A 22,891-nucleotide genomic window follows, 5' to 3' on the forward strand; every position below is an offset into this window, starting at 1 on the left:
TGGTAGACCCCGACGCCGCTGCTACTCAGTACAACTACGGAGTTGATGACCCCTCTCTCTTGCCAGAGCAACCAGGCAAGCCCCCCCTTTGATCACCAGATATCGCCTACTCTTCTCTATACTGCTTGTATTAGAGTAGTGTAGCATGTTACCGCTTTCCGTTAATCCTATCCTGATGCATAGCCTGTCATTGTTGCTACAACTATTGATACCTTACCTGCAATCCTAAATGCTTAGTATAGGATGCTAGATTATCATCGGTGGCCCTACACTCTTGTCCGTCTGCCATGCTATACTACTGGGCCGTGATCACCTCGGGAGGTGATCACGGGCATATACTATATACTTTACACTGTTACATTACCGGTGATACTGTTTGGAGATGGGGGCTGAAGGGGCAGGTGGCTCCATCCAGGTAGTGGTGGGCCTGAGTTCCCGACGGCCCCTGACTGTTACTTTGAGGCAGAGCGGCAGGGCAGGTTGAGACCACCTAGGAGAGAGGTGGGCTTGGCCCTGGTCGGCGTTCGTGGATACTTAACACGCTTAACGAGATCTTGGTATTTGATCTGAGTCTGGCTATTGGCCTATACACACTAACCATCTACGCGGGGACAGTTATGGGCACTCGACGTCATGGTATCAGCCGAAGCCTTTGTGACGTCAGCGACCGAGCGGCACGCGCCGGGTTGGACCGCGTAACGCAACTTCCTTTGTAATGGAGGTTGCTAGGTCTGCTCACCGGCCGCGTACGCAACGTGCAGGTGTGCAATGGGCGATGGGCCCAGATCCCTGCGCCATAGGATTTAGACCGGCGTGCTGACCTCTCTGTTGTGCCTAGGTAGGGCTGCGACGTGTTGATCTTCCGAGGCCGGGCATGACCCAGGAAAGTGTGTCCGGCCAAATGGGATCGAGTGTGTTGGGTTGTCTGGTGCACCCCTGCAGGGAAGTTAATCTATTCGAATAGCCGTGATCTTCGGTAACAGGACGACTTGGAGTTGTACCTTGACCTTATGACAACTAGAACCGGATACTTAATAAAACACACCCTTCCAAGTGCCAGATACAACCGGTGATCGCTCTCTCACAGGGCAACGAGGGGAGGATCATCGGTTAGGATTATGCTATGCGATGTTACTTGTTGAACTTACCATCTACTCTATTCTTCTGCTGCAAGATGGAGGTTGCCAGAAGCGTAGTCTTCGAAAGGACTAGCTATCCCCCTCTTATTTCGGCATTCTGCAGTTCAGTCCACACATGATACCCTTTTTCCATTTGATACTAATGCATACATATGTAGTGTAGCTCCTTGCTTGCGGGTACTTTGGATGAGTACTCACGGTTGCTTTGCTCCCCCTTTTCCCCCTTTCTGTACCCGGTTATTGCAACCAGATGATGGAGTCCGGGAGCCAGAGGATCCCGAGGATGATTCTACGTGGAGTTTGACTTCGAGGAGTAGTTAGGAGGTCCCAGGCAGGAGGCCTCGCCTTTTCGATCATTCCTACTTTTGTGCTAGCCTTCTTAAGGCAAACTTGTTTAACTTATGTCTGAACTCAGATATTGTTGCTTTCGCTGACTCGTCTAAGATCGAGCTCTTGTATTCGAGCCTTTGAGGCCCCTGGCTTGTAATATCATGCTTGTATGACTTATTTTATTTGTAGAGTTGTGTTGTGATATCTTCCCGTGAGTCCCTGATCTTGATCGTACACGTTTGCGTGTTTGATTAGTGTAGAATTGAATCGGGGGCATCACAAGTTGGTATCAGAGCCGACTGCCTGTAGGAATCCCCCTTCCACACTCCTTGGCCGAAGTCGAGTCTAGACTTTACAAAACTTTTACTAACATGGTTGTGTGGCCCACGGGCCCACGTCGCCATTGGGTGGTATTAGGATCTTTTATTTCTCGTCTATACTCTGGGACTCTAATCTCTCTTCTACTCGGGTTAAATGGTTTTGCTAACTCCAACTCTAGGTTCTCGTAAATACTTTCTCCCGGAGAGCCCCTTCATTCCAGATGATGGCCTACTTCACCAGATGATTCCGAAGATACTCTTTGATATTCTCTCGAGACTTTGTGCCCACCACTCTTGCTATTCCCGACCACCGATAAATCCTTATGGATAACTACTTACACTGGCCACTCATATAATCATTCACAGTCGATCTTGTTATTACAAGGTACTCCGAGAATCCTTTGAGCTTACTGCCTTGCTGTTCTTTGTCACCTGAATACCCCTACAGATAATTCTCGCACTTATCGAGTATCCGCTCATTCCCCGTTGTTCATGTGTTTCGCCAAAGACTTCAAAATATCATTCGATCTTCCGAAAATCCCGAGCAGCCTACTGCTCTTGAAATTCTTGCTTGCTTGCATTATGGTTAATCCCATAAGTATAGTAATCTTATTGGCAGCCTTTGTCACTATCATTTTGGGTACATTGATTCAATATGTTGTGAATGCTCGCAATCCTCCATCAGATCCTAGAGTTCATCATTTCGGCTCATACATGGTCTTAAACATGAGCTGGATCTCGACCAATCATTTTTTTGTCGATTTTGCCCCTAAGTATATTGAACTTATCCATCCTTGATCGGAGCGTCTTCTTCTGATCCTTCGCTTTGAAAATCATAATTCCTTTGCAATTGAGCTCTAAGTTACTCAGTTGTTTCTATAATCCAATGTCTTTGCATTGATTCTTCCTCTGGTTGTGAGCCGATACTCACATCAGATCCTTTATGGATCATCAGCACCTTGTTGGATTTTATCCGACAACGTCCTTCATATTCAATCACTTTGGAAGTTCTTCCCCTGATACGTAATGCCTTTGGTAAATTGTATCCTCTGCTTTGTGAACCATGCTCTACTTTCGAGCTTGTGTTAATTACTTCTAAAATTTTGTGGTATATGTTCCTAAGATGCCTCGATGGGTTGAACCAATGCCTTAACTAATCTATGTGAGCCTGAAAGATTTCACGGGCCATACTCATCTGGTATTTCACCAGGTAAAACTTTCAACACTAATACCATTATCAAAATGAGAAGTGAATGTTAGGTTCTGCTTTGGAGAAGTGGGAGTCGACCTTGAACCTTGCGTTCATGCCCATGGACCCGATGTGGAATCTATCATGAAAGCTTCTTGTATTAATAATGGCCCGCTTGTTATAAGTTCATCTTGTATCTATGTTGGTCCTTTGCGACCGTGGTTCCGACCATGATTGATCATCTTTGATCCTTTTCTCGGACAAGTTGGACCACTTGTCCTCTGCAGATCAATGCACCCGTCCAATCTCTATTATGATCTACCTTCGAGTATTACCCCGTGGTATCTCGATAATAGCACAGAACCATATTACTTCTTATGAGTTCTTCAAGTATTATTTCTCATCGATTCCAATTTTCCCCGGGTTATGAGTTGTTAGACACTCAAGGACACTAATAAGTGAATCAATTTTGCACTCCGATTCAATAGCTCTAAGTAATCTCCGTTGCTTATGAATTTATTAACCCTTCAAGTCATTCCTAGCCTGATCAGCTATATCATTAATGTGCTAAATTTTAACTGTGCTACCTGGTCCTTATTCCCAGAGCACAACTTTCGGTGATGAGCTAAGCTTACGTCGATCTTCCTTGTCTTTTGATTCGATCTGCAGGCATGCAAGCTTGAATTCGAGTTTGTGTCCTACTCATGGTCCCAAGATCATTTCGCTTCATCATTCCTTTGACTTGATGTCATCGCCGATCGATTACATCTCCAGGAAACCTCTCGACATAATTTGTCATGATCATCATCAACATTCTGAGCTCTACTAGGATATCAATTGAATTCATGATGAGAAATACCATCCTTTCCCTCGATCAATGGTATTATCATCGACCACTTTATTGCCTTCTGTTCAACACAAACTTGTCCGTGTTTTGTGTTATACCTTGACTTCCTTGCTATCCAACATTTGTTCTTCTTTAGCTTGGAGTGTTACCATCTTGTATCTCAAGAATGTTGTTAGAATTACACCACCTCTTAAGGATTCTTGTTATAGTATTACTTCTCGCCATCTTTGTTCATTCTTGGTCCCCGTGTTGATTCTAATCGGAATACCGGCAATTGAACCTTGAGGTGTGAATTCAAAACTTCTAGCAACCCTATTGCTTGTAGTGAATGATCGATAGTTTCATTCTAATTCTTTTGTTCATTAAGTCACCATTCTAACATTGTTCGTGCGACCCAGCCCATATTTTGGGTGCACCTTTCAACCAATGTTTAAACGGGTATGTTTCCTTGAGCATACCTCATTGTATCATTTTATCTGACAGTTGTCATCCCCTTGTTCACCTAATTGTGGAGATCCATCTTTTGGAAATCTCAATGAATTGTTGCTGAGTTCATCAGCCACCCCTTCTTCCTCTCCTTGGTTAAATGGTGAACTCATGATTTGGAACTTGCCTTCATAGTTCATTTCCCGAGAATCTTGCAACGCCATCCCGTCAATGTGTTGCACCTCTTCTTCTCATCCCGAGTCTGAGGTATCCTCACACCAACCAGATCTGAAACTCGGTCAGATATGATGGTTGGAACATTTTCCAAGAGTCATAGCATTGGTCTTTCTATAACCCAATAAGGTGATGTCATGTCTAGCACACTTGGTTGGAGGACCTATTGCAAGACTTATTCTATGAGTTGTTCCTGATGGATCCTTTGTGTATCCAAAGTTTGACCTTTGCTTGAAGAACATGTCAGTGCTATCTCGAAGCATGTCTGTGGTACTCTGATCATCAATAATAACATCTGAAACACAATGATAAATTTTCTTTATCAAACTTATCCAAACACCGCTGTATGGGTAATGTCATGAAATTTCTCTCCCCTTACCTAAAGAGATTTCTACTTTAAATACTGTCATGGATATCATGCCCTACTTGTCCGTGGGAAGGATATACCCCGGGAATATGTGTTTTAACACATTTTCCTTTCCATTGTTCTGTCAATGTGGTAATCATATTTTCCTTTCCATTGTTTGGTTTAACCTTCTTGTGATCTATATGATCTAAGTAGTAACATTCTCCTGCTTGTGTAAACACCTCGTTGTACAATTCTGACAGCAAGACCATGTTACTATTGTTGATGACATTCCGGTAGCCATCGATGGACGAGAACTTTGCCTATTGGTCCGCCTCGTTTCAACGAGCAGGAAAATGGTTCTCTTCGTTCCTCGCCCTTGGTACCAATGTTGTTGCCGACATAACTGACAGGCTATCCTTTGACATGCCTGGCCACCCTGACCGTGCGAGATGTCAGCACCCTTCCTACTTTTAACCCACATGGTGGGCCCATAACCCACAGTTCCACAGGATCGAAACCTGACTCTCATGTACAACCCTATTTCTAATGGTTATTCTCCATGCTTGGCTTCGTATTTAATTCATGGGCCACCTTCCTAGTGCTCTATTCTGGTATCAGACGCAATACTTACTCTCGCTACTCTGAACCCCTTTCTCACTCTGGTTCAGACTTCGAGGAACTCTCTATCCGCTTGGAACCTCTTATTATACCTTCGTACCTTACTCTTGATGTATTTCATATGTTCAACTCGAGAGATAATCTTATACTCATTCATGGGTTAACCCCAGATTGTTTCCCTCAAAAGCATTCTGTCGTAGCTGAGCTGCCCCTTATCCTTTCGTAAGTACGATGGAGTTCCCGAAGAAATGATGACAAGCTTATCATGATGCATTGGAATAAAGAATTGAAGACATCAACGAAAGGGATTAACTTCTTCGAGAAGATCTGTTAGAATATCGTAACCAGAACTTTCCCCCTTACTCCCCTCTTAAATCTCGGGACGAGATTTCTTGTAGTGGAGGAGAATTGTGACGTCTGCATAATTAAGCTACAGTAATTCTCTGTTAATGATGCCACATCACTTCGATTACTATCGCTAATCTCGTGTTAGTTCGAAACCGATTCAAATTCAAATTTAAAGTATAGGCAAACAACAAAAGTTTTTAAACAATAAAACTAAAATGTTCTAGAAGTACCAGATGATGCATAAATAATTATGGTGGAGAAACCAAACTTTGATATAAAGTTTAAAGGCTCTAAATTAATTAAAAAAATGGCTAAAACAAATATTTAAATGCCTTCTAAATTTATAGATGTGCAAAATATTTCATTTAGGTACCAAACTTTTTGTGACCGTGTCTCATTTTGCCACTCTAAATATGGAGCCAGTTTAATATTTTGTAAAACTATTTTACTAAAAAAATAAAAGAAAATAGTACAAGAAAAATAAATAAAAAGAAGAGGTATAAACAAAAACAAAACAACAAAAAAAGGAAGAAAGACCCCCCCACGCTGGGCCTCAGCCCAGCTAGCCATCCAACCGGGCCGGCCCACCTAACCCCTCCATAACCCCCCCACCGACGGAAACCCTAGCCTGGTCCACCCCCACTGCTCCCACACGATCCCCACTCCTCCCCCACGTCTCTCTCCCCCTCGTCTCGATCTAGATCGGGGCCGCGCCCGATCCCGACGCAGGCGCCCATCCCCGACTGCACCCTCGCCGCCCGGATCACGCGCCGCCGCCTGGACCTCGCCGGCCTCCCCGCCGGACCGCACGCCTTCCTCGTCCTCCTCCCCGACGCGCATCACCAAGCCTCGCCGCCCCGTTCCCCTGCACTGCAAGTGAGGCCCAGCCTCTCCTCCGCTCTTCCCCTGCTCTGTGCCCGCCCCCGGCCTCCTCTCCCCTGCTTCTGCTCCCGCATCGCCGAACGCGCCGCACTGCGCACGCGCCCCGCCCACGCCTCGGGGCCGCGCTCTGGCCGTGCCACGCCGCAGCTCGACGTGATCCGCCCCCCCCCCCCCCCGCTGTGGCCTCGCCTCCTATCGCTCTCGCCCGCGTCCGTGCCTCTGGCCCGTGCTTACCCTACCCTCACACGCTCGTCAGCTCGCACCTGCCGCGGCCCGCACCGTTGCAGCCTCCCCTGCTGCCTCCGCCGCCCGTCGGCGCCCGCGGACAGCCGCACCCAGCCAACCCCGTGGTGCCCCGCCCGCGCGTGCTCGTCCCCTTGCAGCCTGCCGCTGCATGTGCCCCGCCTCTGCCTCTGGCCCCGCGGGCCATCGACGCGCCGGCGGCCAACTCCGGCGCCCACCCCGGGCTCTCCCCTTCCCGCTCACCGCTAGCGCTGTCGCGCCGCGCCCACCGCGCCTTGGTGGCCTCGCCTTGCCTCGCCTTGCCTCGCCTCCCCGGTCGGGTTCGGCCCCGCATGGGTGCGCCCGTAACCGCGCCACTAGCGCCCGCACACCCGCAATGGCCCTGGGCCACTGACCGGATGGGCCCACCCCCAAAACGATTTTTTAGAAGGATTAAAAAGATTAATTAAATAATTAACGAATTAACGAATTAATTAAATTAACTTAATTAATTTAACTTAATTAACTAGTGTTAGAATAATCTAATTGGCTAACTAATCTAACTAATCTGTTAGTTAGATAGGCAGTCAATGACGAACGGGTCCCACCTGCCAAGTTTGACCAGTCAACCTTTGGTCCTGCTGACATCATGCTGATGTCACGCTGACATCATGCTGACGTCACGCTGACATCATAATTGCAATTTCTAAATTAATTTAATTATGCTAATTTCTAGAAAATGATTTAAAATCTTTAAAACTTAATATAAAATAATCCGTAGCTCGGATGAAAATACTTTCTACATGAAAGTTGCTCAGAACGACGAGACGAACCCAGATACGCAGCCCGTTCGTCCGCCACGCATCCCTAGCATAGAGAACATGCAAATTTCCCCTTCGGTTCACCGGTCCGAAAACGCGAAACACCGGGGATACTTCCCCGGATGTTTCCCCCCTTCACCGGTATCACCTATCCCTGCATTAGAATCACCTATAGCATCACGTTGTCATGTTATGTTTTGATTGCTCTGTTATTTATTGTGTTCCCCCTCCGTTTCTTTTCCGGTAGACCCCGACGCCGCTGCTAGCCAATACGACTACGGAGTTGACGACCCCTCTCTCTTGCCAGAGCAACCAGGCAAGCCCCCCCTTTGATCACTAGATATTGCCTACTCTTCTCTATACTGCTTGCATTAGAGTAGTGTAGCATGTTACCGCTTTCGTTAATCCTATCCTGATGCATAGCCTGTCAGTGTTGCTACAACTATTGATACCTTACCTGCAATCCTAAATGCTTAGTATAGGATGCTAGATTATCATCAGTGGCCCTACACTCTTGTCCGTCTGCCATGCTATACTACTGGGCCGTGATCACCTCGGGAGGTGATCATGGGCATATACTATATACTTTACACTGTTACATTACCGGTGATACTGTTTGGAGATGGGGGCTGAAGGGGCAGGTGGCTCCATCCAGGTAGTGGTGGGCCTGAGTTCCCAACGGCCCCCGACTGTTACTTTGAGGCGGAGCGGCAGGGCAGGTTGAGACCACCTAGGAGAGAGGTGGGCTTGGCCCTGGTCGGCGTTCGTGGATACTTAACACGCTTAACGAGATCTTGGTATTTGATCTGAGTCTGGCTACTGGCCTATACGCACTAACCATCTACGCGGGGACAGTTATGGGCACTCGATGTCGTGGTATCAGCCGAAGCCTTCATGACGTCAGCGACCGAGCGGCGCGCGCCAGGTTGGACCGCGTAACGCAACTTCCTTTGTAATGGAGGTTGCTAGGTCTGCTCACCGGCCGCGTACGCAACATGCAGGTGTGCAATGGGCCCAGACCCCTGCGCCATAGGATTTAGACCGGCATGCTGACCTCTCTGTTGTGCCTAGGTAGGGCTGCGACGTGTTGATCTTCCGAGGCCGGGCATGACCCAGGAAAGTGTGTCCGGCCAAATGGGATCGAGCGTGTTGGGTTATGTGGTGCACCCCTGCAGGGAAGTTAATCTATTCGAATAGCCGTGATCTTCAGTAACAAGACGACTTGGAGTTGTACCATGACCTTATGACAACTAGAACCGAATACTTAATAAAACACACCCTTCCAAGTGCCAGATACAACCGGTGATCGCTCTCTCACAGGGCAACGAGGGGAGGATCATCGGTTAGGATTATGCTATGCGATGTTACTTGGTGAACTTACCATCTACTCTATTCTTCTGCTGCAAGATGGAGGTTGCCAGAAGCGTAGTCTTCGAAAGGACTAGCTATCCCCCTCTTATTCCGGCATTCTGCAGTTCAGTCCACACATGATACCCTTTTTCCATTTGATACCAATGCATACATATGTAGTGTAGCTCCTTGCTTGCGAGTACTTTGGATGAGTACTCACGGTTGCTTTGCTCCCCCTTTTCCCCCTTTCTGTACCCGGTTATTGCAACCAGATGATGGAGTCCGGGAGCCAGAGGATCCCGAGGATGATTCTACATGGAGTTTGACTTCGAGGAGTAGTTAGGAGGTCCCAGGCAGGAGGCCTCGCCTTTTCGATCATTCCTACTTTTGTGCTAGCCTTCTTAAGGCAAAGTTGTTTAACTTATGTCTGAACTCAGATATTGTTGCTTTCGCTGACTCGTCTAAGATCGAGCTCTTGTATTCGAGCCTTCAAGGCCCCTGGCTTGTAATATGATGCTTGTATGACTTATTTTATTTGTAGAGTTGTGTTGTGATATCTTCCCGTGAGTCCCTGATCTTGATCGTACTCGTTTCCGTGTTTGATTAGTGTACGATTGAATCGGGGGCGTCACAAAACAGTACCTAAGTGGTGATTTATTTTCTTATACTAATGGAGCTTACGAGTTTTCTGTTAAGTTTTGTGTTGTGAAGTTTTCAAGTTTTGGGTAAGGATTCGATGGACTATGGAATAAGGAGTGGCAAGAGGCTAAGCTTGGGGATGCCCAAGGCACCCCAAGGTAATATTCAAGGACAACCAAAAGCCTAAGCTTGGGGATGCCCCGGAAGGCATCCCCTCTTTCGTCTTCGTTCATCGGTAACTTTACTTGGAGCTATATTTTTTTCGTCACATGATATGTGTTTTGCTTGAAGCGTCATTTTCTTTTCTTTTGTTTTGCTTGATGTTTGAATAAAATATCAAGATCTGAAATTATTAAATTTTAGATAGTCTTCACATAGTTTCATAATTATTCGACTACTCATTGATCTTCACTTATATGTTTCGAGTAGTTTGTTGTTGCTCTAGTGCTTCACTTATATCTTTTAGAGCACGGTGGTGGTTTTATTTTGAAGAAATAGATGAACTCTCGTGATTCACTTATATTATTTTGAGAGTCCTAAGCAGCATGGTAATTTGCTTTGGTTATGAATTTAGTCCTAATATGATGGGCATCCAAGAGGGATATAATAAAAACTTTCATATAAAGTGCATTGAATACTATGAGAAGTTTGATACTTGATAATTGTTTTGAGATATGGAGATGGTGATATTAGAGTCATGCTAGTTGAGTAGTTGTGAATTTGAGAAATACTTGTGTTGAAGTTTGTGATTCCCGTAGCATGCACGTATGGTGAACCGTTATGTGAAGAAGTCAGAGCATGATTTATTTATTGATTGTCTTCCTTATGAGTGGCGGTCGGGGACAAGCGATGGTCTTTTCCTACCAATCTATCCCCCTAGGAGCATGTGCGTAGTACTTTGTTTCGATAACTAATAGATTTTTTCAATAAGTATGTGAGTTCTTTATGACTAATGTTGAGTCCATGGATTATACGCACTCTCACCCTTCCACCATTGCTAGCATCTCTAGTACCGCGCAACTTTCATCGGTACCATAAACCCATCATATACCTTCCTCAAAACAGCCACCATACCTACCTATTATGGTGTTTCCATAGCCATTCCGAGATATATTGCCAGGCAACTTTCCACCGTTTCGCTTATTATGACACGCTCCATCATTGTCATACTGCTTGCATGATCATGTAGTTGACATCGTATTTGTGGCAAAGCCACCATTCATAATTCTTTCATACATGTCACTCATGAGTCATTGCACATCCTGGTACACCGCCGGAGGCATTCATATAGAGTCATATCTTATCCTAAGTATCGAGTTGTAATTCTTGAGTTGTAAGAAAATAAAAGTGTGATGATCATCATTATTAGAGCATTGTCCCAGTGAGGAAAGGATGATGGAGACTATGATTTCCCCACAAGTCAGGATGAGACTCCGGACAAAAAAAGAGGCCAAAGAAGCCCAAATAAAAAAATAGGCCATAAAAAAGAGAAGGCCCAAATAAAAAAGTATTAAAAAATAAAAAGAATGAGAGAAAAAGAGAGAAGGGGCAACGCTACTATCCTTTTATCACACTTGTGCTTCAAAGTAGCACCATGATCTTCATGATAGAGAGTCTCTTATGTTGTCACTTTCATATACTAGTGGGAATCTTTCATTATAGAACTTGGCTTGTATATTCCAATGATGGGCTTCCTCAAAATGCCCTAGGTTTTCGTGAGCAAGCAAGTTGGATGCATAGCCACTAGTTTCTTTTGTTGAGCTTTCATACATTTATAGATCTAGTGCATCCGTTGCATGGAAATCCCTACTCACTCACATTGATATCTATTGATGGGCATCTCCATAGCCCGTTGATACGCCTAGTTGATGTGAGACTATCTTCTCCTTTTTGTCTTCTCCACAACCACCATTCTATTCCACCTATAGTGCTAGATCCATGGCTCACTCTCATGTATTGCGTGAAGATTGAAAAAGTTTGAGAACATCAAAAGTATGAAACAATTGCTTGGCTTGTCATCGGGGTTGTGCATGATTTAAATATTTTGTATGGTGAAGATAGAGCATAGCCAGACTATATGATTTTGTAGGGATAGCTTTCTTTGGCCATGTTATTTTGAGAAGACATAATTGCTTTGTTAGTATGCTTGAAGTATTATTATTTTTATGTCAATATTAAACTTTTGTCTTGAATCTTATGGATCTGAATATTCTTGCCACAATAAAGAAGATTACTTAGAGAAATATGTTAGGTAGCATTCCACATCAAAAATTCTGTTTTTATCATTTACCTACTCGAGGACGAGCAGGAATTAAGCTTGGGGATGCTGATACGTCTCCAACATATCAATAATTTTTTATTGTTCCATGCTATTATATTATCTGTTTTGGATGTTTATGGGCTTTATTATGCACTTTTATATTATTTTTGGGACTAACATATTAACCCAGAGCCCAGTGTCAGTTTTTGTTTTTTCCTTGTTTTAGAGTATTGTAGAAAAGGAAAATCAAACAGAGTCCAATTGACCTGAAACTTCACGGAACTTATTTTTGGACCAGAAGAAGCCCACGGAGTATTGGAGTTGGACCAGAAGAGTCCCGGGCTGCCCATGAGGGTGGGGCGCGCCCCCTGCCTCATGGATAGCCCGGAGGTCCACCTACGTACTTCTTCCTCCCATATATACACATTTACCCTAAAAACTTCGAAAAACACAATAGATCGGGAGTTCCGCCGCCAGAAGCCTCCGTAGCCACCGAAAACCAATCTAGACCCGTTCCGGCACCCTGCCGAAGGGGGGAATCCCTCTCCGGTGGCCATCTTCATCATCCCGGCGCTCTCCATGACGAGGAGGGAGTAGTTCTCCCTCGGGGCTGAGGGTATGTACCAGTAGCTATGTGTTTGATCTCTCTCTCTCTCTCGTGTTCTTGAGGTGGTACGATCTTGATGTATCGCGAGCTTTGCTATTATAGTTGGATATTATGATGTTTCTCCCCCTCTACTCTCTTGTAATGGATTGAGTTTTCCCTTTGAAGTTATCTTATCGGATTGAGTCTTTAAGGATTTGAGAACACTTGATGTATGTCTTGCGTGGGATACCCGTGGTGACAATGGTGTATTCTATTGATCCACTTGATGTATGTTTTGGTGATCAACTTGCAGGTTCCGCCCATGAACCTATGCATAGGGGTTGGCACACGTTTTCATCTTGACTCTCCGGTAGAAACTTTGGGGCACTCTTTGAAGTTCTTTGTGTTGGTTGAATAGATGAATATGAGATTGTGTGATGCATACCGTATAATCATACCCGCGGATACTTGAGGTGACATTGGAGTATCTAGGTGACATTAGGATTTTGGTTGATTTGTGTCTTAAGGTGTTATTCTAGTACGAACTCTAGGATAGATTGAACAAAAAGAATATCTTCATGTTATTTTACTACGGACTCTTGAATAGATTGATCAGAAAGAATAACTTTGAGGTGGTTTCGTACCCTACCATAATTTTTTCGTTTGTTCTCGGCCATTACTGACTTTGAAGTGACTCTTTGTTGCATGTTGAAGGATAGTTATGTGATCCAATTATGTTATTATTGTTGAGAGGACTTGCACTAGTGAAAGTATGAACCCTAGGCCTTGTTTCAACGCATTGCAATACCGTTTACGCTCACTTTTACCACTTGCTACCTTGCTGTTTTTATATTTTCAGATTACAAAAACCTATATCTACCATCCATATTGCACTTGTATCACCATCTCTTCGCCGAACTAGTGCACCTATACAATTTACCATTGTATTGGGTGTGTTGGGGACACAAGAGACTCTTTATTATTTGGTTGCAGGTTGCTTGAGAGAGACCATCTTCATCCTACGCCTCCTATGGATTGATAAACCTTAGGTCATCCACTTGAGCAAATTTGCTACTGTCCTACAAATCTCTGCACTTGGAGGCCCAACAACGTCTACAAGATGAAGGTTGTGTAGTAGACATCGGGGCCCACAAGCGTGGCAGGGCGCGCCCCCAGGCTTGTGGCCACCTGGTGGGCCCCCTCTGGTAGTTTCTCTGCCCAATAATTTTTATATATTCCAAAATAATTCTCCGTAAATTTTCAGGACTTTTGGAATTGTGCAGAATAGGTCTCTCAGATTTGCTCCTTTCCGGTTTAGAATTCCAGCTGCCGGCATTCTCCCTCTTCATGTAAATCTTGTAAATTAAGAGAGAAAAGGCATAAGTATTGTACCATAATATGTAATAACTGCCCATAATGCAATAAATATCAATATAAAAACATGATGCAAAATGGACGTATCAGGTCCCTTGTCGTGCACCCATCAGGTCCGACAAGTGCCGACGTGGGAAGTGAGGGCGACAAGACTCCTACCGGCACGTCCGTCCTCTCCTTCGGCGCCGCAACCAAGCGCACGTTAGCATGTGTCGGTGAAGGCGGAGCCTGCCTAGGCTCCGAACGGCGAAGAGAGAGAGGGGGCAAGGGGGTCAAGGGCCTCCTGCCCGCAACTCCCCCTCCCCTCAACACCGGAGAGGCACCGGGCAGACCCAACTGGCCTCTCGGAGACCTCTGGTCTCGGGCCCTCTGCCTGCTCGGCAACCGTCTCCAAGACCTCCTGTCCCGGGGCGTCGCCCGTCGCCGTCGTAGCGGGCACCATCAACATGGCGCCGGTCCCAAATATCTCTTGTCTCGGGGCGCCGTCCGTCACAGGCAGACAAGCCTTAGTCGGTACCGGCGGCAACACTCGCTCCGACGGATCATTCGGCTCTACCCTGTTATTCCATAGGGCATTATTGAATAATATAATAATATGGTTGTGTGCATCGCTTGATGCGTATCGGGTTCAACCTTCTTTTTAAAAGAACTATATGTGGTGTGAGAGTGTGACATGCATCACTCATTTTCTCTGTAGCCGCCCTGCTCGCGGCCCCATCGCCCTTGTGTGAGGAGGACTTGTTCTGCCGCTTCCTCGCCGTGGCCACCCGGGCCGCCGACGTCTAGCCCCCGCGGTGCTCTCCCTCTCCGCGGAATCTTCAACACGCCCTCTACCTGCCTGCGGTGCTGTTCTTATCCCCTTTCTCGCCTTTTATCGGTATTGCTCCATTGGAGAGGTTCACCACTTCTCTGGAATTTGACTCCGTGCTTTGGTTGTAGCATCTAAGAGCGACAGAGTTTGCTCTTGCCTCATTTTGAAGTACATCTTAGGAGGTTCTGTTTTGCGCGTAGAGGAGGGATGTCTTGAATTTTCTTGGATGGATTCAAGAAGCCATTCTGAATTTTTACTTTTGCGGTTCCTAATCACAGGAGTCGTCAGTTGATTCGCTAGTGGCCCTGGATCTTGGAAAATGCCCTTCCGTTTATATGTACTCCCTCCGTTTCAAATTACTCTGTAGGTGGTAGCACGTGAGTGGTCAGACACAACAGAACAAAAAAGGAATAAATTTTAAGATATGCGCGCTTAGAAACGATTGGCCTTAAACTGTTTACATTATTGATGATATGTTCAAAAGGTGTGACAGTGACAACGAGTGGGAAAAGGGAATCCATGTTTGATTTCATTATTACTACCTTGGTACTATATTCCTCTGATTAGTATTGCAGATCTAAGTGCACTCAAGAAGGGATAGAAATGGCAATCTTGTTGTGGTCAAGCATGTATTCTTTATTATCCCATCCACTGCAGATTGCCGGATAGTTATTCTCTCAGTTGTGTTGAACCTTGTTGCCAAGCTGCCTCCTTAGTCTCCCATGGAGTTTTTGTCCACTTGACTTCTGTACTCTGAATCGTCTCAATCATGCTCAAATTTTCTTGTTGACACATGCTGAACTTGGCTGCCAAGCTAATGCCCTCTGTTTCCTCTCGATTTCCTGTCGGAATTTGGCTATATAATATTGGTGAAATCCATCGGTATCTTCTTCCACGTTCGTGTTAAATATCCCTTCATTTCACTTGTGAACACCTACCTTCTTCAGAATTAGAGTGTGAAGTTCCAAGCATGCTGCCAAACATGGAGGAGCCCCTTGTTGGAGGCAAGAGTGAGAAGACAGGAGGGCCAGGAGAGAGCCTCCTAGTGATTGAGGTCAAGAAGCAGCTGTACCTTGCCGGGCCTCTCGTCGTTGGAAGCCTCCTGCAGAACGTCGTCCAGATGATATCAGTCATGTTTGTCGGTCACCTCGGTGAGCTCGATCTCTCGAGTGCCTCCATCACCACCTCCTTCGCCGGTGTCACCGGCTTCAGCTTGTTGGTATATATATATTATGTCGACTTTGTCTCTTACATATGTTGGACCTCCTGAACAACTAACATCAGCTTTCTTTGTTCATGATCATTTGAGGCCGGCATGTCCAGCAGCTTGGACACACTGTGTGGGCAAGCCTTCGGAGCAAAGCAGTACCATCTTCTTGGCATCTACAAGCAGAGGGCAATCCTTGTGCTCACTCCTCTGAGCGTCGTGGTTGCTGTGATATGGGCATACACTGGCCAGATCCTCCTCTTCTTCGGCCAGGACCCTGAGATTGCCATGGGAGCAGGGAGCTACATCCATTGGATGATCCCGGCGCTGTTCGTCTACGGCCCGCTGCAGTGCCATGTCCGGTTCCTACAAACGCAAAACATTGTCCTCCCGGTGATGCTGAGCTCAGGTGTCACAGCACTGAACCATATCTTGGTGTGCTGGTTGCTGGTTTACAAGCTTGGCCTGGGCAACAAGGGTGCTGCCTTGGCCAATACAATCTCTTACCTGACCAATCTGCTCATCCTGGCTCTCTACATCAGGCTCTCTCCATCCTATAAGAGGACTTGGACAGGGTTGTCAATGGAGGCGTTTCGCGACATCCTTAGCTTTTTGAGGCTTGCCGTTCCATCTGCTCTCATGGTTTGGTGAGTTTGAGTTTATCCTTCTCTAATTGCAGGTATAATTTTCCGTCGTCCATCTCCAATTGAATTTCATCCTACATTTATTTTACACAGTTTGGAGTGGTGGTCATTTGAGCTGCTTGTACTTTTTTCTGGATTTTTTCCAAATCCTAAGCTCGAGGCGTCGGTGTTGTCTATCAGGTGAGGTGTCATATGCATGGCTTATTTCACATCTAGATCGCCTTCGCCTTCTCTGATAGTAACAGCTCAACTTGCTGCAGTTTAAATACTCTTTCATTAGTATTCAGAATCCCATCTGGGCTTGGTGCAGCTATAAGGTCAGACTGAACAACTTGAATTCATAAACCTGATTTTTGATCATATAGAGTACTTCAATGATACTCCTTCCGTAAAGAAATATAAGACATTTGAGATCACTGAAGTAGTGACCGAAAACGGCTTACATTTGTTTACAGAGGGAGTATTATCTATCTTACCATACGGAAAACCTGATATTCATTATTATCTCGCCTCTGTAGCACCCGTGTATCAAACGAGCTTGGTGCTGGGCGACTTGATGCTGCCCGTCTAGCGACCCATGTGATCATGGTTCTGGGTCTTGTATCGAGCGTATCGGTCGGTCTTGCTATCATTCTGGTGCGCAATTTATGGGGGTACGCATACAGCAACGAAAAGGAAGTGGTGGAATACATTGCCAGAATGATGCCAATTCTTGCCGTGACATTCTTGTTTGATGACCTGCAGTGTGTCCTTTCAGGTAAGTGCAGTGTAGGTGCTTTAGAGAAAATAAATTTGGAAATTATAAGGAGCCTGCATATAGATATAGGATGAACAATATCTGTGATCGGCGTTTTTCAGGTATCGTTAGGGGCTGTGGCTTCCAGAAGATTGGCGCGTATGTCAATCTCAGCGCGTACTACCTTGTCGGCATCCCCGCAGCTTTATATTTTGCCTTTGTGTACCACCTTGGTGGAATGGTACTTATTTTACTTATGTTATTATACAAAAAGCTCTAAGTTGACCTATATTCCTCATTTGACTTGAGGAAACCTCTGAAAAATGTCGTCATGAACTGTTAGGGGCTGTGGTTCGGATTAACCTGCGGACTTGTCGTGCAGACAGTGTTGCTCCTGTCCATCACCCTGCGAACCAACTAGGACAAAGAAGTAAGCGTGCGGTCATATTGTTTTGTGAGTTTTGTTATGTTGGCTTCTCAGTGATCATACTGCATTGTTGCTTTGGTAGGCTTTGAAGGCAAAGGACAGGGTTTTCAGTTCTTCCCTACCTTTAGACTTGGCAACATGAGACACACAAGACAAGATGCACAATTTTCTCGGGAAATTAGCCAGGGAGATGTGCATGGGGATAAGGAACCAACGAGGAATTGGTTGCTAAAATGGTGCTTCACTGGCATGTGCAATTCTTCACAGAAACATCTGGAAATAGGCGATTCGCTTTGGTAAAAACAATTTGGATACGGAAAAATAAAAATGTTAGGATGAGTAGAGGCGCAGTACTACCCTTGATAATGTAAGTAAGGGCAGGGAATAAAGTGTTTCTTCACTAGAATCCATAGTGTGGATCCAGGATTTCCTGAGAGGATTGATGAGATTATTCTCTTCACGGAAAGGAGGTTCCTCGTCAGCATTGCATATGCTTGGCTTTTGTGCTTGGTAGTGCATTTCTGAGGCATGAGGACGCTAGTGATTACGATTGAGGACCACTACGTATCTATAAAAGGCTAAAAGTAATGTTCGCCAGGACAAATAAAACAAGGAGACGACATTGAGACTTTGCAGAAATGTGCTTCATGGGCAAACAGCGGTGACAAAAGTGTTTATCATCTTGGCTGGATGATTTTGAGCTTTCGAGATCGTAGTAGTAGCGTGGACGCCCCCACGTGAGTCGGCAAAACTTGGTGTTGGTGCGGAGGTGCCCACCATGTATTGGACGGAGAACGCTCCTGGCCCGTTGTGTCCCTGATCTAGTGCTTTCTTTCTCTTTTGACATCATTCCTGATCTAGTGTTAGTGGCATCGCTGCGCACTACGGTTAATGGGGAGAAGACTAGAATAGAAACACAGGGTGTGCAAAAATGGAGTAAATAGCATAAAACTACTAGTTTACATGCTAGGGTTCCAAAAAACTATCACTTTTTAATTTTTCTCAGAAAGCTACCAGTCGCGCGGTTCGCTGTTTCAAAAAACCCAAAACGCCCGTGACTAGCGATTGAACCATTTTTCTAACCGCCCGGACCCACATGTCAGGCCACCTGGCCACGCGCGCTCACGGCGCGGCCGTTGACGGCCGTTAGCCCGTGCGGCCCGGTCGGAACTGGGGTAAATAAACCCCCTCGGTCGGTCGGGCGCTCCTGCTCACTCACTCTCTCCCTGCTCGCTCACTCCCCTGCTCCAGTACGAGCTTGCCGCCGCTCGCCGTCTTTGAGGTGGCTCGCCGTTGACCTCCTCGCCACCATGCCTTCCTAGAACGACGAGGAAACTAGCTCGGAGGAGGAGTGCGAGGTCGTCAGCATGGACATGGGACTTATGGTAAGTTCTTTGCCACCTAGGGTTAGGGTTAGGTGCTAGTAGGCCTAGGCTACCGCCATGGATCTTGCTAAGTGTAGTGTTGCTGTTGTAGGATTCTTGTTCAATTGTGAGGCTGGGGTTTGATTGTAGGATTGATGTAAGCTAGGGTTCATCTCAGTACAGTGTTAGGGTTCATGTTGAGTTGGGGATTTTTTTAGTGTTCATGTTTAATGAAGCGTGCAAGTATATTCTGGTGTTGAGTGCAGATTGAAACTAGTGTTTGCTGGTTATTTTGGTTGCTGGAGGAACCAGACACCACTGTGGAGCCCCTTTTCTGTGGCCAACTTGGGCTTGCTCATCCCAAGTGCATTCTGCATCAAATGAGGCCTATTAAGCGTGTTGCTTTTGAAGGGCCTTTAACAGGAAGGCGTTTCTATGGCTGCCCAGTCCAGGTTAGATGGCAATAAACTTTTCTGCTATGTATGGTCACTGATGATTGATATGATGCAGCACTTTGTTTGATATGATGCCAATAAACATTTTTCTGCTATGTATTTTTGTTACTTTGGAAACTTAATCATGGCATTATAATAACTTATCATATCTCATTTATATTATTCATTGTTAGAAATTATCAAGTATATACAAGTTAATCATGGAACTGAAATAAGCTCCTAATCCATTTGTAATAACTTATCACATTTATAAATGCAGGAAAATGGTGTGAATTGTGGTGTTGTAGAGTGGGTTGATGGGCCTTGGCCGACTATTCTTCAGAGATGTTTGTGCAAGCTATGGGAGATGTTCCATGAGAAGAACTTTGGAAGGGTACAGGACAAGGAGAAGTTTGAGAAGGAGTTGGCCAGGCTTAAGAGTGAACATGAAAGGGAGTTGGCCAAGCTTAGGACTGAAAATGACAAGCTTTGCATTGAGTACACCAAGCTTGTTGATGATGTATCCAAGATGTTTGATTGGCATGATGGTAGGGTGGACAAGAAGGTGCACCAGAAACAAGTGGAGGAGGAAGAACTTGAGAAGAAGAAGAAGAAGGAGCTAGAGGAGAAAGCTATGTTGGAGGTGCAGATGGAAAAGCTCAAACTTGCAAAAGAACAGAGGTGCATTTTGCAGAGCCAAGCTGATATCATCAAGAACACCAGGAAGGCTATGAAGGATGTTCAAGTTGACAGAGATGTTCTTAAGAAGGAGAAGGCAAAGCTTGAGCTTGTTGTTGCTGAGCTGCTGAAAGAAGGGTATGGCAGCAAGGAGAAGTTAGAGCAAATCAAGGCCATCCTTGAGTCTTGAAGTGGCTTTGATATGTTGGTGAAGTAAGTACATCCAAAGGCCTTTATATAAGGATGTGGCCTGGCATGACTGCAAGTGATTATGGTGTACATTTTGGGGGAATGTGAAGTTTAACCTAGTGTAAGAACCTTATTTACTATGTTGTTAAGTTGTAATGGATCACCTATGCTATTAAGTGTTGTAATGGATCTCCTATGCTATTATGTAGTGGAAAATGGATCTCTTATGCTACTAAGTTGTGAAAATGGATCTTGTATGCTATTAAGTGTTCAACTTGATCTTGTATCTTTTAGATGTTATTTGTTAGCCTACATATATTATTTCTGTGGGTAATTGGGCTTAGTGGCCCACTATTCTCTGACCAAATGCAACCCTAGGCCTACTAAACCCAACCCCATCCATCTGTCAATATAAACCCCTCCCCACCCCCACCCTTTCCCAGTCACTCCACCAGCCGCCACCCAAAAGAAACCCTACAGATGGATCCTGACATAGGAGATGTCACAGAGGAGGAGGGGAAGGCTGTGGATGAGGACAGCAGCAGCAGCACAGAGGAGGAGGAGGCGCAGGCAGAGGGCACTAGAGGCGGCCCAGGATGAGCAGCAAGAGGAGTTCAACCGCCGACTCTCCGACAAGGTACTGGAGAAGTGCAATGACGAAGAACTGGAGCTGGTTTTCACTGGTGGCAGGGGAAGGTCATTCATGGAGATCATTAGGTGGGCAAGGATGAGGGCAGTCATGGATCCTCATCCAGCAACTAGGGCCAAGTGGGTCCGTTTCTTCGAGCGATATGACTGATATGTCAATCTCATCTCATCCATCTATATACCTATCTATCTATTTTTCTATGTTGGTGTACTATGTAAGATCTATTCTGTACTGACTGATTCAACAAAGGAATCTTTGTCTGAATGAACAAACTGCACAATAGTTATTACAAACCATGGTAGTTCAACTGACTGAGTATCTCTGAAACAAAATAAAGTTACAAACCATAGTAGTTATTACAGACCATAGTAGACCCAAATCCATCCAAGAGCTCAAGTTACAAACCATGGTAGTTCAACAAACAGAACCATGCCAAATGAACTCAAGTTACCCAAATCCAAGAGCTAGTTACCACTTGCATAAAAATAGTCTTTCAGCCTCCCACTTGGCTTCCTGATCCTCTTTGACCCCTCCTGGACAACAGTTGAATTTGGTTGCCTTGGTGCAATGAAAGTTCTTCTCTGGACACTTGAAGATCTGGTGTTCTTTGCTGGAGAAGATGTAGATGATCTGGTGTTCTTAGCAGGAGAAGAAGTGTTAGTCCTGCTCCTCTTAGCTGGTTGTGCTTGTGCTGTAGCTGCTGGAATAGTTGAAGCAGCCCTTTTTCTTGCCCTAGGCCTAGAATTAGCAACTGGAGCTGGTGAAGGTGCAGAAGGTGTAGCTCTTGCTGTAGCTGGTCTTGCTTCAGGTGTAGTAGCAGCAGGTACTCTTGGAGGCCTTTGAGCATTTGTAGCCATAGAAGAACCAGCTTGAGAGTAATTTGCTCTATTTTCCTACACAATAAAGAAACATTGTAAGAAAATGAACAATGAAAAGAGACAATGAAATGAGACATGGCCTCAAATGACCTGGTGCTTGTTCATCCTCATCTGAAACTGGGAAAATTATATGCTTGTATGTTTCACAGTACATGGGCTTTCTGAAGAAGTCATTGACAAAGTCTTCAGGATGTAGCTTCACTTTCTACATTGCAGCAATGGAATGACTGTAAGGAACAGCAGTCATGTCCCACCTCCTACAGTCACATGTATGGTTGTTCAAGTTAACACAATATGTGTTCTCAGATCTACTAGTCACCTGCCAGATGCCTGGACCTGCCATGTATGCATCACAATACTTAGCCCACTTCTTGCCTTCTTCTAAAATTTCTGAGTAGGTTGGTGTAATCTCCCATCTACATGACTCTGTTTTCTCTCTGGTTTTCTGAAACTTGATCATCAACTTTGTTCTTATGCCCTCTAGCATAGTCCTGATTGGCTTGTTCCTAACATCCAATATCATTCTGTTGAAGACTTCACTGAGGTTGTTAACAACCAGGTCAGTTTTGCAAACAGTATCCATTTTATATCTTGCCCATGTATGGTCTGGTATCTGTGACAACCACTGCCAAGCTTCAAAACTTTCTTTCTTCAAATTTTCCATCCCTTTTTCATGACCACTCTTAGTGAAGGAATAGGCAGCCTTATCTAAGTGTTTCTTGAGTTCCTCCCCTCTAAAACCACCAGATTGAAAGTTGGCATATATATGTCTAAGACAGAACCTCTGTGGGGAGTCAGGGAATACATCATTGATTGCATTCAACAATCCCTGTTAATTATGAATTAATGATGGCTTAGAATGATGGATAAGTATGATAGTCAGGGAATACATCATTGATTGTATTCAACATACCTTTTGCCTGTCAGACATAATTGTGTA

The 22,891-nt window shown here is 45.2% G+C and overlaps 1 pseudogene; it reads left to right on the forward strand.

Moving 5' to 3' along the window:
• Window positions 1-18,131, forward strand: part of LOC125541703 — a 50,631-nt pseudogene extending 32,500 nt beyond the window's left edge.
• The last annotated feature ends 4,760 nt before the right edge of the window (window positions 18,132-22,891 follow it).

The sequence above is a fragment of the Triticum urartu genome, chromosome 2 (assembly GCF_003073215.2).
Source record: "Triticum urartu cultivar G1812 chromosome 2, Tu2.1, whole genome shotgun sequence".
Lineage (NCBI taxonomy): Eukaryota > Viridiplantae > Streptophyta > Magnoliopsida > Poales > Poaceae > Triticum > Triticum urartu.